This window comes from Acromyrmex echinatior, chromosome 7, assembly GCF_024713525.1.
Source record: "Acromyrmex echinatior isolate Ae372 chromosome 7, ASM2471352v2, whole genome shotgun sequence".
Taxonomy (NCBI): domain Eukaryota; kingdom Metazoa; phylum Arthropoda; class Insecta; order Hymenoptera; family Formicidae; genus Acromyrmex; species Acromyrmex echinatior.
This window is the reverse complement of record NC_141858.1, coordinates 4346427-4360319: the sequence shown is the minus strand read 5'-3', so window position 1 is coordinate 4360319 and position 13893 is coordinate 4346427. Positions and strand designations below refer to the sequence as shown.

Genomic DNA, 13893 nt, shown 5'->3' with positions numbered 1-13893 from the left:
GAATTGTCATTCTCTTTAAGGGGATGCTGGAGTGTCCTGTTTTATCATTAAATTTTAAAAACGTCTTTCTCGTAACTGTGTTTATGGATTGAAAAATCCTTCTCCACAATTAAAGTATCGACAACAACGCAAGTCGCCAGCTACATTTGAATACGAAAAACGAAAGAAAATTAAAGACACAGTTTTGTCATCGGCTTCTGTAGTCAACACATCACAATATGTGTTGCATATAAGAGTTTCAGATCTTGCACGTTTATGAAAAGTAGCTGGCAAATTGCGGAAAACCTAAACGAACAATCCTATGCTTTTAGAAACGCGGTAGGAGTTTTAGTATAAGAGAAAGGCGTGTACAAAAATTTCGTTTGTATATACGAGTGAAATTGACGTGTAGCCATGAAACTGAGCAGTATTTTAGTTCCGCGATATTCCGACAGCGGCGCTGTCATGAAAAGTTGCTGAACCATAGAAATGATCTGAATTATCGACCTACTCAGGCCCATATCAATAAATGTGCCCTGGTCAAAGTTTTTTCTTTTGAGAGGAAAAATAATAAAATAAATATGATATTAGTTATTTTAATTTTGTTGAAATAATTTCTTCCTAAACAAGAACCATATTATTTACATATGAATACAAATGAAGATAATTATTTTAATTACACTGTTCTGTCTTTTACATACATTTTATTTAGTAAATTATTGATGCATATATATAAAATAACATATACATATATATATATATATATATATATATATATGTGTGTGTATATGTATGTACGTATGTATGTATGTGTGTATATGTATATATGTATATATATATACAATATATATTATATATAATAGCATAAATACACACGCGTGTGCGTATGTATGTGTGTGCGCGCGCGCTCGCGTGTGTGTGCGTGTACATATATACAACACATGTTTAAACTTTATTTACTGAATTATTTACACATGCATATATCAAGGTTCGGAACGTGATGTGTTTCGGTTGAGCTTTCTTTCTGCTCGGATGTCGGAACGACAAGCGGCAATCTCGTAGCAGACGTAGCATATAAATAAAATTTTCGAATACACTTTGCTCTTATACTAAAGATCGTAACTCGTTTCTGCAAGCATAGTATTGTTCTTTGAGGTTTTCTGTAAATCGCCAGCTACTTATGCAAGGTCTGAAATTATTGTATACAGCACATTTTTGACTCGACTCGAATGTCGTAAGAAGCGCCATTCCTCCTATCGGTCGCGCGCAAACGAAGTAGTATTGCTATTCAACTATAGAAATGGATTGAACCATTGTAAATAAACCAGCAATATATTATCAGCCGGAAACGCCATAATATATTTTTGTATATATAGAAATATATATCAGGATCGTTGTTTAGAGAAGGAATCGTGCACCCTTACTGCATCGACGATGATGCCAAAATCGATAGAAATCACATTCTTGAATTGTAGAACGAATTATTGAAACAGAAGTACGACAGAGTGAGACAGAGAAAAAACAAAAAAGGATAGAAACTCCGATTGTAATCGGTGAGACTCCGCATGCCGAGCTGGGCTCGTCGAACGAAACAGCGAGTCTATCCTTCAGAGTCTCTCTCTCTCTCCCCCCCCCTCCCCCTCCCCCCTCCTCTACTCTCTCTCTCCTCTCCTCTCATATTCTCTCCTCTCCTCTCCTCTCCTCTCCTCTCCTCTCCCCTCCTCTCCTCTCCCCTCCTCTACTCTCTCTCTCCTCTCCTCTCCTCTCCTCTCCTCTCCTCTCCTCTCCTCTCCTCTCCTCTCCTCTCCTCTCCTCTCCTCTCCTCTCCTCTCCTCTCCTCTCCTCTCCTCTCCTCTCCTCTCCTCTCCTCTCCTCTCCTCTCCTCTCCTCTCCTCTCCTCTCCTCACCTCCCCCCCCATCTCTCTATGGTCGCTTGTTTCTAGCGACCGAAAATGCTTTCTGGAAAATTTCGGCCGCTCAATGTGAATAATTAAGAAAAGAAGGAACATTATAGATAACATATAAGTTTTAATAAATTATGCTAATCCTATATCCCTCCAATTTATGTATAATAGCAAAAATAATTTCAAAACACGATAATTTATGAGATATTGATATTTCTATGATTTTCCATGAAACTTATATACCACGTTCATAGAAATGATTGCAAGACCTCGGCGTGGTCTCACGCGTAAGATGCGAGATCTGAATGTTAGAGATCTCATGATCAATTACTTTTTTCTTTTTTCATAATTTTTTTTTTTTAAATAAGTGACATTGTTAACAAACATATATTACAGGCTAAATATATTTTTATTTAATTATTTAAATTATATGTGTATTTCTAAACGTTTTAATTTATCTTTAGAAAAAATCCAAAAAAAAATCATGTTTCTGTAATAATGTTACGTCGATCAGTACTTTCTGTGAAATGTTTTTTTTATAATTATCATCCGAAAGAAAATTCTGATAATCAATCAAATCGCAAAAGTGCGATTAATATAATTATAAGGATGATTAATATAATTATAAGGATGATGTCAATATAATTTTATAATTAACAAATCAAAAAGCTTTTATATGTGCCTTTATATGCAACATACAAATGATTTTTTATTTACCTATTAAAGTGATTCGGTATTCTTCCTATAGTTATTGGAATACATGTTAAATTTTGGGTCGATTTTTGAAGCATCGCCTTCTTTCCCCCCGCCGCCGCCACTCAATGCTCGACGGCTGAGCTGCACCGGATCGCGCGCGGATGTGTATCTCAGGAGCGTTGCACTAAGAAATATGCTCCGTATCTTCTAGCAAATTATCAATCCTTTACTTTCCTTAGTCTTCTGTGATGTCTTCTTTATTCAACATGCCTTCTTTATTCGTATGTTGAAATAAAGAAGACATCACGGAGTTATTGAAGTTGAATCATTCCAGTTTAAAATTATGCATCTCGTTCTGTATCGACTCTTATTAGTCTTAAATTGATATTATCAGTATTCTATATTAAAAGATATTACATTTTGTAGCACATAAGCGTGGTCAGTAGATCTTTGAAAGAAAACCGAATGTATCAATGTAATGTATAAAAATAATAAATAATAAATATTTTAAAAGTACATAATATTTAGTAAAATGTATATACTTATTAATATGATGTTCAATCACTATTATTAAGAAAATAACAATTATGTAAGAAGGAAAATGTTGTCATAATAATTTTCATGTTGGAAGGTATGATAGCAGCATGTTTCTTATACTGTGACGCTCCTGAGATGCACGTCCTCGTGCGATCCAGCCGTCGACTGTTGAGCGGTTGTAAAGGAAAAATAGGCAGCACTTCAGAAATTGGCTCGAAATGTGTAACTAATTCTGAGCACACTAAAGTACACATATAATTTCTATAATTTTATAAAAATATATTTTTTTAATATGTTCATTTAACGTTATTTGTTTAAAAAAAAATTAAGAAAAAAAGGAAAAAGCAGGATTGAACATAGGATCCTCAACATTCTGATCTCGCACCTAACGCCCGAGACCACGCTGAGTTTTTGCAGACCGCCTCTATGAACGTGGTACATAAAATACACGGAAAATCGTAAACTATATCTCGTTAACTATCACGTTTTGAAATCATTTTTGCTATTATATATTAATGAGAAAGATATATGATTAACTCTTTCACTAATATCGTGTGAGACTCGTGGTAAAGAAATCGGGCCAAATATAAGTATCATTGATGAGAGCCGTGGTATGTCTATCGGGTCAAACATAAACAATATGTTCCAGGCTGTTAATTATGGCACGCGCCATCGTAACTTAAATCGTAGGGCAAAGGATTAATATAATTTAATAAAAATTATGTATTGTCTAGAATGTCTCTTTCCTCCTTATGATACACGCCAAGCGGCTGAGATCGTCGAGAAAATATTTTCGGTCGCTAGAAACAAGCGATCATAGAGAGAAGGACAGAGACAGATGACTCATTGTTTTGCTAGCGGGCCCAGTTCGGCGTGTCCGCGCGGAGACTCACCGATTACAATCGGAGCTTCTATCCGTTTGTTTTTTCTCTGTCTCGCTCTATCGAAATAACAGAAATTGAAAGAATTTTAAATCACGAACACGGTTGCCAGTTCTCTGTTTTTTTTTTGACAGACTTCGGTTTCTTGGACTAATATTTAATACTCCAGCAGATGTGAAAATCTCCAATTTTTGTCGAATTAAAATTCTTTCATTTTCTTTTTATTAAATTATATTTATTAATCATGTATCTTTCTCATTAACGTAGCAAAAATGTAAATGCAAAAATGATTTCAAAACGTAAACATTGATGAGATATACAATAGGTGGGGTGAAAAGTAACCTCCCTGGGAATGAAAAAAATTTTTTTCTTATGCAGAATCTCGCCCAAAATATGGCGTGTTCGTTCAGTACTAATCTTTGTAGCATCTGCTAGCTCGCGCACCTTCACTTTCCGGTCAGCCAACACCATTTCATGTATTTTTTTGACATTTTCCTCGGTAACAATACATTTAAATGACATATCAATAATAGAACTTCAAAGATAATAGAGTCTTTTTACAATAACGTGGATTTAGATACGGCCTTGGATTTTGAACGCCTTTTCTTAATTAGTCGCTAAGGAAAAGATAATGTGATCATGATATCGATTATGTATCTTTTTTCTTAGAGTGATAAATAACAATTTTTTGTATGTATGTGTGTGTATATATATGTTGCAGCCGCGGTTACGGGATCGTAAGGTCCTCAATAATATTAGACACTTCTTCTTATTTTACACGAACACGCTACTTTATTACAGAACATTGAGAGCACACGGCTCGGATTAAACGTAGTAACAATGGCAGTAAAAGAGTCGAACGGCTATAAAAGGCGGGAAAAAATATAATGGCGGACACTCTCTCTGCCCGCGATCCGATCTCGTCTTCTTCCGTTCACACGCGGCTACTTCCGGCATCTTCCTTAAAGTCACTCCTCGGCCGGTAACACGCGTCTCGCCCTCTATGTCAACGGTACTGAGGGCGCGTTTCCAACAATATATATATATATATATATATATAATATATATATATACATACATATATCATTTTGCGTGACGCTGTATGTGTAGAAAACAATGGCATTATACGAGTCAATCAGCTGTAACCAGTATGACCCGCGTTCACAGTATCATTGCCGCACAACAGTACTGTCAATGTAGTGTAGTGTACTAGTGTTCTATACACAACCATATGTGTGTGTGTGTGTGTGTGTGTATGTGTGTGTATATGTATGTATATATATATATATATATATTTATATAGTGTTTTGTCCACAAAATAGAAAAAATAGTAGCAGAATATTGTCTGCCTTTGATAAGAGAAGGTTATGGGTGCTTTATAACAAGCAACTCAGTACAATACAGTACAATATCTCATCCTTGTATTATCGAACAAGATTGTAATGATGCATCGTGTCGCACTGTGTCTCTTGTTCGAAGGCACTCTAGAAGGCCAAAATTGGTTATTGTGATGTGTGTTTCTTGTTGGCACCCTATAAAGCCAGAATGAGAAAAGTTAGCATCTTTATGTTATTCGTGAAAATATCACTTTTATTTATCATACAAGTGATATGATTAAATTTATTGTCATAACAATAAATTGCGCTTTGCCTAATTATGATCCAATGTCAGAGGCGTTCATCGTAGGCTGACTATTTTTAATTTACTGTCAGAGGCGTTAATCGTGAGCTGGCTAGCTATAATAAAATGTCACAGCCATAAATCATATTTTGGCTAGTTATAGACAAATGTCAGAGGCGTTCATCGTGGGCTGACTATTTTTAATTTACTGCCAGAGGCGTTAATCATGAGCTGGCTAGCTATAACAAAATGTCACAGCCATAAATCATATTTTGGCTAGTTATAGACAAATGTCAGAGGCGTTCATCGTGGGCTGACTATTGTTAATTTACTGCCAGAGGCATTAATCGTGAGCTGGCTAGCTATAACAAAATGTCATAGCCATAAATCATATTTTGGCTAGTTATAGACAAATGTCAGAGGCGTTCATCGTGGGCTGACTATTTTTAATTTATTGCCAGAGGCGTTAATCGTGAGCTGGCTAGCTATAACAAAATGTCACAGCCATAAATCATATTTTGGCTAGTTATAGACAAATGTCAGAGGCGTTCATCGTGGGCTGACTATTTTTAATTTACTGCCAGAGGCGTTAATAGTGAGCTGGCTAGCTATAACAAAATGCCACAGCCGTAAATCATATTTTGGCTAGTTATAGACAAATGTCAGAGGCGTTCATCGTGGGCTGACTATTTTTAATTTACTGCCAGAGGCGTTAATAGTGAGCTGGCTAGCTATAACAAAATGCCACAGCCGTAAATCGTGCTTTGGCTAGTTACAGATAAATGTCAGAGGCGTTTATCGTGGACTGACTATTTTTAATTTATTGGCAGAAGCATTTCGATTATTAAATTTGGTGAAATACAATTACGGAACCAATTTATAGAATTTTGCGTCTGCAATTAAAGAAATGCAAATAGATGCATTGTCATGATGGAATCAAAAGCTAATTGCTTGACATAACCGAAACAAAGAAACTAATGAAGAAAAAAAACTGAATATCAGTAAATAGCTTCTTTGAAACCTTACAACTTTTGTCTGAAGCGTTTTTTCTAAAAACGTTATGTAATAGCCTTAGCACAAGTCGTAATTGAATCGTAGAACGTGAATCATAGGGCAACGCATTATATTTTGGCGTACTATGCATGCCGATACAAGTTCACATTCCTTTACGATTAGTTATAGTCACTTTTATATTCAGCTCCTAAATCCGGAGTCTTTTTGGACACCCTATATAATATATATGTTATACATATATGTGTATATATATATATATATATATATATATGTATATATATATACAACATATAATACATTACATAGTCAATAGTCACATGCATAATTTTTGTACGATGCTGTACGTTTATGAAATGTAGGTAAGTATATCATATTCAAAGTGTTTTAGCAAATATATACACTTACAGGTCAATGTACGTTGACTAACAGCAAGTTACAATAAGTATATTTTTACTAAATGAACACTCTGACTGTGACTTAGATATTTTCGGATGCAACCATGTATTTGAAATACATGTATACACATGTAATGTAATAGCACTTTTTCCTTTATTCCCAATGTCATTTTAACTTAGGATGTAACATGTATTGTCAGTACGTAAATACATTGCACATACATATGTAACTATTCCATCTCTTTTTATTATTTAATGGGCCTTTTACAATTATAAGCCATAAATCAGCCATAAATAAGAAGTCAAACGCTAAAAATTGGCTGTGATTGATTAATTTTTAGCTTCTGACTTCTGATTTGTAACTAATGTGTTATTGTAGAAGGCCCATAATAAAAAGGGATAGAAGTTACTCATACTTAGCTTTTCATGCAGATATAATATAGACACAGTCTATTAGTGAATATTAGAATTATATTTTATGTGTATTATGATGTGTACACACATTATAAAATATATTTCTAATTCATATTCACATATGTGTGTAGCTACTTCATTTCTTTTTGTTACGTATAACAAATAGATGTACTGATGTCCTCTTTTTTCTACGTTTAATAAAAAGAAATATATTTTTTATGATCAAATATTAGTGATATATACTTTTATATTTTCAATATCAGAATATACAACGAACATAAATCAAAGCTAACGATAGTCAAACGCAGATAATCAGACATAACATCTTAAAAAAAATAATCAAATTACGAATCCTCTGATAAATCCTCATTTTATGTGTGTGTGTATATATACATATATATATATATATATATATATATATATATACACACGCATTATATATATATATATATTTTATATATGTATACAATTTTAATATTGCACATTTAAACACAGAGAATGCATAAACAGCTTAGCATTGATAACTTCTACCTGCAACGTATGTATATTCACACATTATAGTACATATATGCAATATTGTACAATATTGCCTATGTGTGTATTATATTTAAGTACATCACTAATATTTTAACATGATTAACTTCTACATATTTTTATTAAATATACAAAAAATGGTATAACTATGTATATTATATGTGTAATATATCTATATATAGCTAATACATATCACATCCTGACCTAAAATGACATTGTACGACAGGAAAAATGCTATTATATTGGCCCATGTGTCAATGTATACTGTCAATACTGAAAATCTATAGTTACGTATTTTCAGTACTCACAGTGAATATCGAAATACAGTTGTAGTATCACTTTTTCCTATGATCAATATCATTTAGGGTTTAGTCAAGATGTAACATATATTATTGTCAATATATGGAACATGTTTCGTATATATATATATATATATATATATATATATATATATTTATATATATATATAAATGAATACGACATTGCACATACATAATGTAACTCTTTTTACTCTGTCTAATAAAAAGAGATAGATACTTATAGTACTTATACATTACTAATATGTCGACTATATATCTAATATAGAAAATTGTATGTACATTATATTATGATAATTCTAACATTGTTGTAACATATAACAAAACATTATTAGTGAATATAAATTATAATTATATTTTACATGTATTATAATGTACATATACACAATAATGTACAAAATAAAATTTTAATATTGCATATATCATTAATTCACTAACATGTCTTCACTAATATGTCAATAATAGTATAATATTTTTTGTGTTATTGTGTATATACACATATATTATAATACACATAAAATGTAATTCGTATTCATGAATGTCTTTTTATATACAACGTTAGAATTACATTTTATATATCATTATACACATTATAATATAAAATTTTAATATTACATAAAAATGGACTAGAGAATATCTGCATGAATATATATATTATATATATTCATGCAGATATATTAGGTGTTGGAATTAATTCGTAGCGTTTTACAAGTGATGGGAAGTACTTTCATTAATGTATTTTTTAATGCTCATGTGAAATAAATAACATTCTTTCATTAAAAACGCTACGAATTAATTCCAACACCTAATATATTATATATATCCATATATATATATATTATGATATTCATTTATGATAATATATTATCGTAACCTAAAATGGCATTGGATGTAAGAAAAAAGTGCTATTACGGCTTCGTATCGATATATCTATTAATTAAAAATCTGTATTTTATGTATATTACAGACTTTTAGTACTGGTGATATATATTAGAACACGGCCTACATTGCATGTGTATATAATACAACTAAATATGTGTATAATGCAACTAAATTTCTAAGGTCCGATTCTACAAATATAAGATTAACTTCAATTATGTTTATTTTTTTTCAATTCTAAAATTGGAAAATTTTCCAAAATAAATCTTACATTGTGGAACCGACCCTAATACACGTCCCTGTTAAGATGGTAATGTAGGAAACGGAATAAAAATATCGATAATTAATCGATCGAATTTCCTGCATGATCATATTAACTTCAGAGGGCGTAAGCAGCTTATACATTGGAAATGAAAACCTGTAATATCGACCTTGATCAACTTCGGCCTTCGCTCCAGCATCGCCTTAAGGTGGAAATAGGATCTCGGTGGTGGAGGAGGAATTTCTTCTGGGAACTCCATGCTGTCCGTGGAGTTAATCGGAGAAGGAGTTTCTGAAGGAAAATGGGATTGACGACGGATGAATTGGGTTAGCGGAGGGGTATCAAGGAAAATTCGTAAGGTTAAAGCACAACGCGGAGGAAGCAGGTTCCGGAATGAGGTAGAAGGTACGCGGAAAGATGAAGAGAGTGAACGGGAAGGTGATCGGGAAGTCACTACTATAGGCAACGGCCGAATTGGAGGCTGCGGTGAATCCGCTGATGCCGGCGGTGATGGTGTTGACGGACGGACGTTTTCAGCAGGATTGTCGAATTTTCTGAATTCGCGTGTCGTTGAAATTCCGCGTACGCCTCGTCCAACAATCTACGCGCTTCTAAGTAAAGCCGACTCCGGAACCAATCTCTGAACGGGCGGTTATTCCTTGATCGTGGCATTACGTTGGCAATTACATTACTAAAAGTTTGCGGATAATAAAAAGGAAAAAAGGGACTTACTGTTTCGATAGACCTTGTTTCAATTATTGGATTCAATTATTTTCCCTCTATTTATTTCATTGTTTATGATGTACATTTAAGAAAAAACGTGTAAATATTCAAAATTGTGAATACAATAAATATACAAAATTAAGCCAATAGGAATCTGCGCTGTAATTTTCGAGTGGAAATGTCGATTTGGCGCTAGGCAGGGGCTGGCTAGTTTTCCCAATTTTCTAGGCACTGCAATGGAAAACTAGCATGGGGCGACATAACATGGTAACACTTATTTTTTATAGCCTCTAGACAGAAAAAGTGTTTAGGTCCTGGGCTACGATATGATGTAGCCCCTTAGCCATCGAACGTTCAGGCTGTTTTTTGAATCGATGTCTACTATCTATTCCTCTATTGTTCAAGGTCGAGCGTAACGCGCCATGATATTCGTTCAGCCGAGTTTTAAGTATATATAGGGAGAGAGTAGGCACCAAAAATCAACCTAAAATTTACAGTTCGTTACAAACACCAATCTAGACTAGGGCAAATATTGGGTAACCTAGTTTGTATTAATAAAAAATAGTATATATTTATATAATATATATCTGCTTTTTATTTTGTTCATTTAATGTAGACAATATAATTAAACGTAAGTTACAATGCAGTAAGGTCCAAATACAATGAAAAGCACAGGCAACAGGAACAGATAATTAAGAGTCAAACACTAATAGTAATATAGTAATAGTAATATAGTGTTAATAATAATATTATAAAGTGATAGTATGAATTGAATTTGAACCGCTTAATCAGATTTGAAAACGAATCGAATTAAATCCATTTCGATTCAATTCGATTCAAATTCGAACTATTCACATTCTAGCTTTGTTTTATTTGATCGATGAGCTCTAAACCCATCCCAATCTTTAGAATTAGTCAAGCAAATTCCCACAGCTGAACGTATGTGTTTGAAAATGTGATGCCTTTCTCATCTTTCTCATAGATCATTAAGAGGGAGTCTAGAAAATATAAACAAATTATTACCGCATAAAGTCTGTTGTTTCTATAATGATCAACAGATTATGTATTATAGATAAATTACATTTTCTTACCAACTATGTACATCAGAGTATCTTTAAGTTTTACACCTTTTTTGTGCTGTGCACCTTAATGACAAATCACGTGCCATTATTTTCTTTATTATATAGGTAGCGCTCTTAGTAATTGACTGTCGGTAAGATAGTATAATGAAGCCATCTGGATTATGAAAATATTATATATATATATATATATATATATATATATATATATATACGACAAATAATTAAATAAAAAATTAATGAAGCACTTACAAAATCATGACAACACTTTTTGTTTGCCTTTAATTTATCTTGGAATACATTTAAGTCTTCTAGTGTACGCATTGGGAACTCAACGTCATACTTTTCGGAAAATTATTTACCAATCGAAGCAATTCCTTTCTTAATGACGGCAGATGTCTCAAGAAAACGTTTTATATCAATTTGAATCTTTAAAATTTCGTTAAGAACAACGGCAATATCCTGAAATTTGTGCATGATAAATTGGATTTCTATATAGTACAAATTATTAGTTTAACAATAATATATATAATTTAAGTGATAGCAAAAATTAAGTCTCCATAAAAATTAAGTCTCCTTACACATTCTACTTACAATTATTATCTTTGACGATTTTTGTGACTTCGTTGCTAAGATTGATGCTTCCTTTGACGCTTTCAACAATGCTTCTTTTATTATACATAAATTTTTCATCTTTCCAAAGTGACGTTTGCAATCGATTGCGAAATTAGATCAACCTTATTTACATATAAAAGACGATAATAATTAAAATCATTAATAATTTCTATAATAAATGATACATAATAAAATTCGAAATGATATGTTGCTTTATTAGTACTTTGATACATTGCATGCTTACTCGAATTATAATTGCAATCATCAACACTGTTAATTACACTCATGTGTAAGTATACAGTTGTATGACAAAGTTTCTAAAATATTATATTATAATATTATATAACATTACAATCCGAAGCGCCACTACGGTCTAAGTATTAAGATGTTGAACTAATATATATATTATTCAAACGAATGAATTAATTTCAAAAATAATAATTACGTGTCGATATGGTTGTCGACATTAACGCAATTAATCTGAAATGTAACAATCCCCCCAAATTAATCTTAAAAAACTGTAATAAACTTATTGCGAAAAAATATTGCCTCGGCCGGGAGTCGAACCCGGATCTCTTGCATTCCGTACGAGCCTTTAGACTACCGAGACCTTAGCAATAATTTTTCGCAATAACGGATATGTATCGAGAGTAACGCATTATTTCAACGCTCGGGTTCGTTTCCGGCCGAGGCAATATTTTTTCGCCATAAGTTTATTACAGTCTTTAAGATTAATTTGGGGAATTTTAGGGGGATTATTACATTTCAGATTAATTGCGTTAATGTCGACAACCATATCGACACGTAATTATTATTTCTGAAATTAATTCATTCGTTTGAATAATATATATATTAGTTCAACATCTTAATACTTAGACCGTAGTGGCGCTTCGGATTGTAATGTTATTTAATATAAACGGTCTTGTTTCCTATCTTATTGATTATAATATTATGTTATATAACTTGTTATATAACTTGTTCGAAACAGTTTTTGTAACATTTATAAGTGTATTATTTTTATTTGCAACTCATTAATTACATTGATCAGAAGAAGTAGCACTTGTACTATTACCTATTAAACTTGATGCTACATAAAATTTTACATATTAATAAAGATAACATTTTAAAAATTACAATTATATTATATAAATAAAATGAAAATTATGACAATATTTTAATTATTTTACAATTTCTTATGATGAAATACGACATTTTTTTTTCCAGAAATGATTTTTTCCTTAAAATGGCTTTTCCAGTATTATGAGATTGAGATATTTGTGATCTTAAACAAACATGCCAATTATACTCAAAATAATAGAAAAGTATGAATTTACAATTTTAAAACTTGTATTCAGTTACGTATATAGTACCAAATAGTGTAAATATATTTCACAGTAATTTCTATGGTAGAGCTTAGATTTTGTAAATTTAGGAATTGATGTTGTTTAAAAATTCGAGTATACGTTTAAACTTTATACATAAACCATTAATTAATCTATAGATAATTTAAAAAAAAACTACTCTATAGTAATCGACTCAAAAAGATAAATTTTAAAACTGCTTTAATATGTAGTTTTGATGAGTAATGCACATTTTTAAAATAATTATTTTACGAAACAGACGTTTTCACATTTTTTTTTTGCGTCTGCGGAATCTTTGTCCGGAATTTGTGACACAGTCATCATCTCTTTTAAATCGTCTACTTTTCTTTTCAAATTTTCGATTTTTAATGATTCTTCAATTGCAGCGGCCACTGTTATTGGATCAGCTGCACTCTCGGTGAATGCATACAGTTGCTCTTCCAACTTTTTAAGTTTCTTATCCCATCGGCATAAGTTTCTGTAATCAAACTTGCACTGTGATTAATGTAATGTATAACCAAAAAATGTTTAAATGTACTAAGAAGCAACATTAAAAAAAAAATGAAAATAAAAATTTCTACGCTTTTTGAAAATTAAAGATTTTTCTATTTAATTAATTATATTTGAAAATAAGATTAAAGTTACAACTGCATATAAATTAATATGGTATATATTTTGGTTTA

General features: G+C 32.0%; 1 protein-coding gene across 7 annotated transcripts in view; it reads right to left on the bottom strand.

Annotated features, from left to right (window-relative positions):
* The window catches only part of LOC105148821 (sodium-dependent nutrient amino acid transporter 1-like), an 81992-nt gene that overhangs the window by 59919 nt on the left and 8180 nt on the right, over positions 1 to 13893 (bottom strand). For 2 of the 7 annotated variants that reach the window (XR_015545563.1, XR_015545559.1), the window contains 5 exons: positions 12094 to 13688; positions 11829 to 11971; positions 11487 to 11696; positions 11247 to 11391; positions 10727 to 11153 (listed from right to left, as the gene is read on the bottom strand). The exons of 1 other annotated variant lie outside the window; for it this stretch is intronic. The gene's annotated coding sequence lies outside the window, so the exon portion shown is untranslated. Of the gene's footprint in view, positions 1 to 10726; positions 11154 to 11246; positions 11392 to 11486; positions 11697 to 11828; positions 11972 to 12093; positions 13706 to 13893 lie in introns of those variants that run through there. 4 more of the 7 variants (XR_015545562.1, XR_015545561.1, XR_015545560.1 and 1 more) reach the window with 4 other exon arrangements.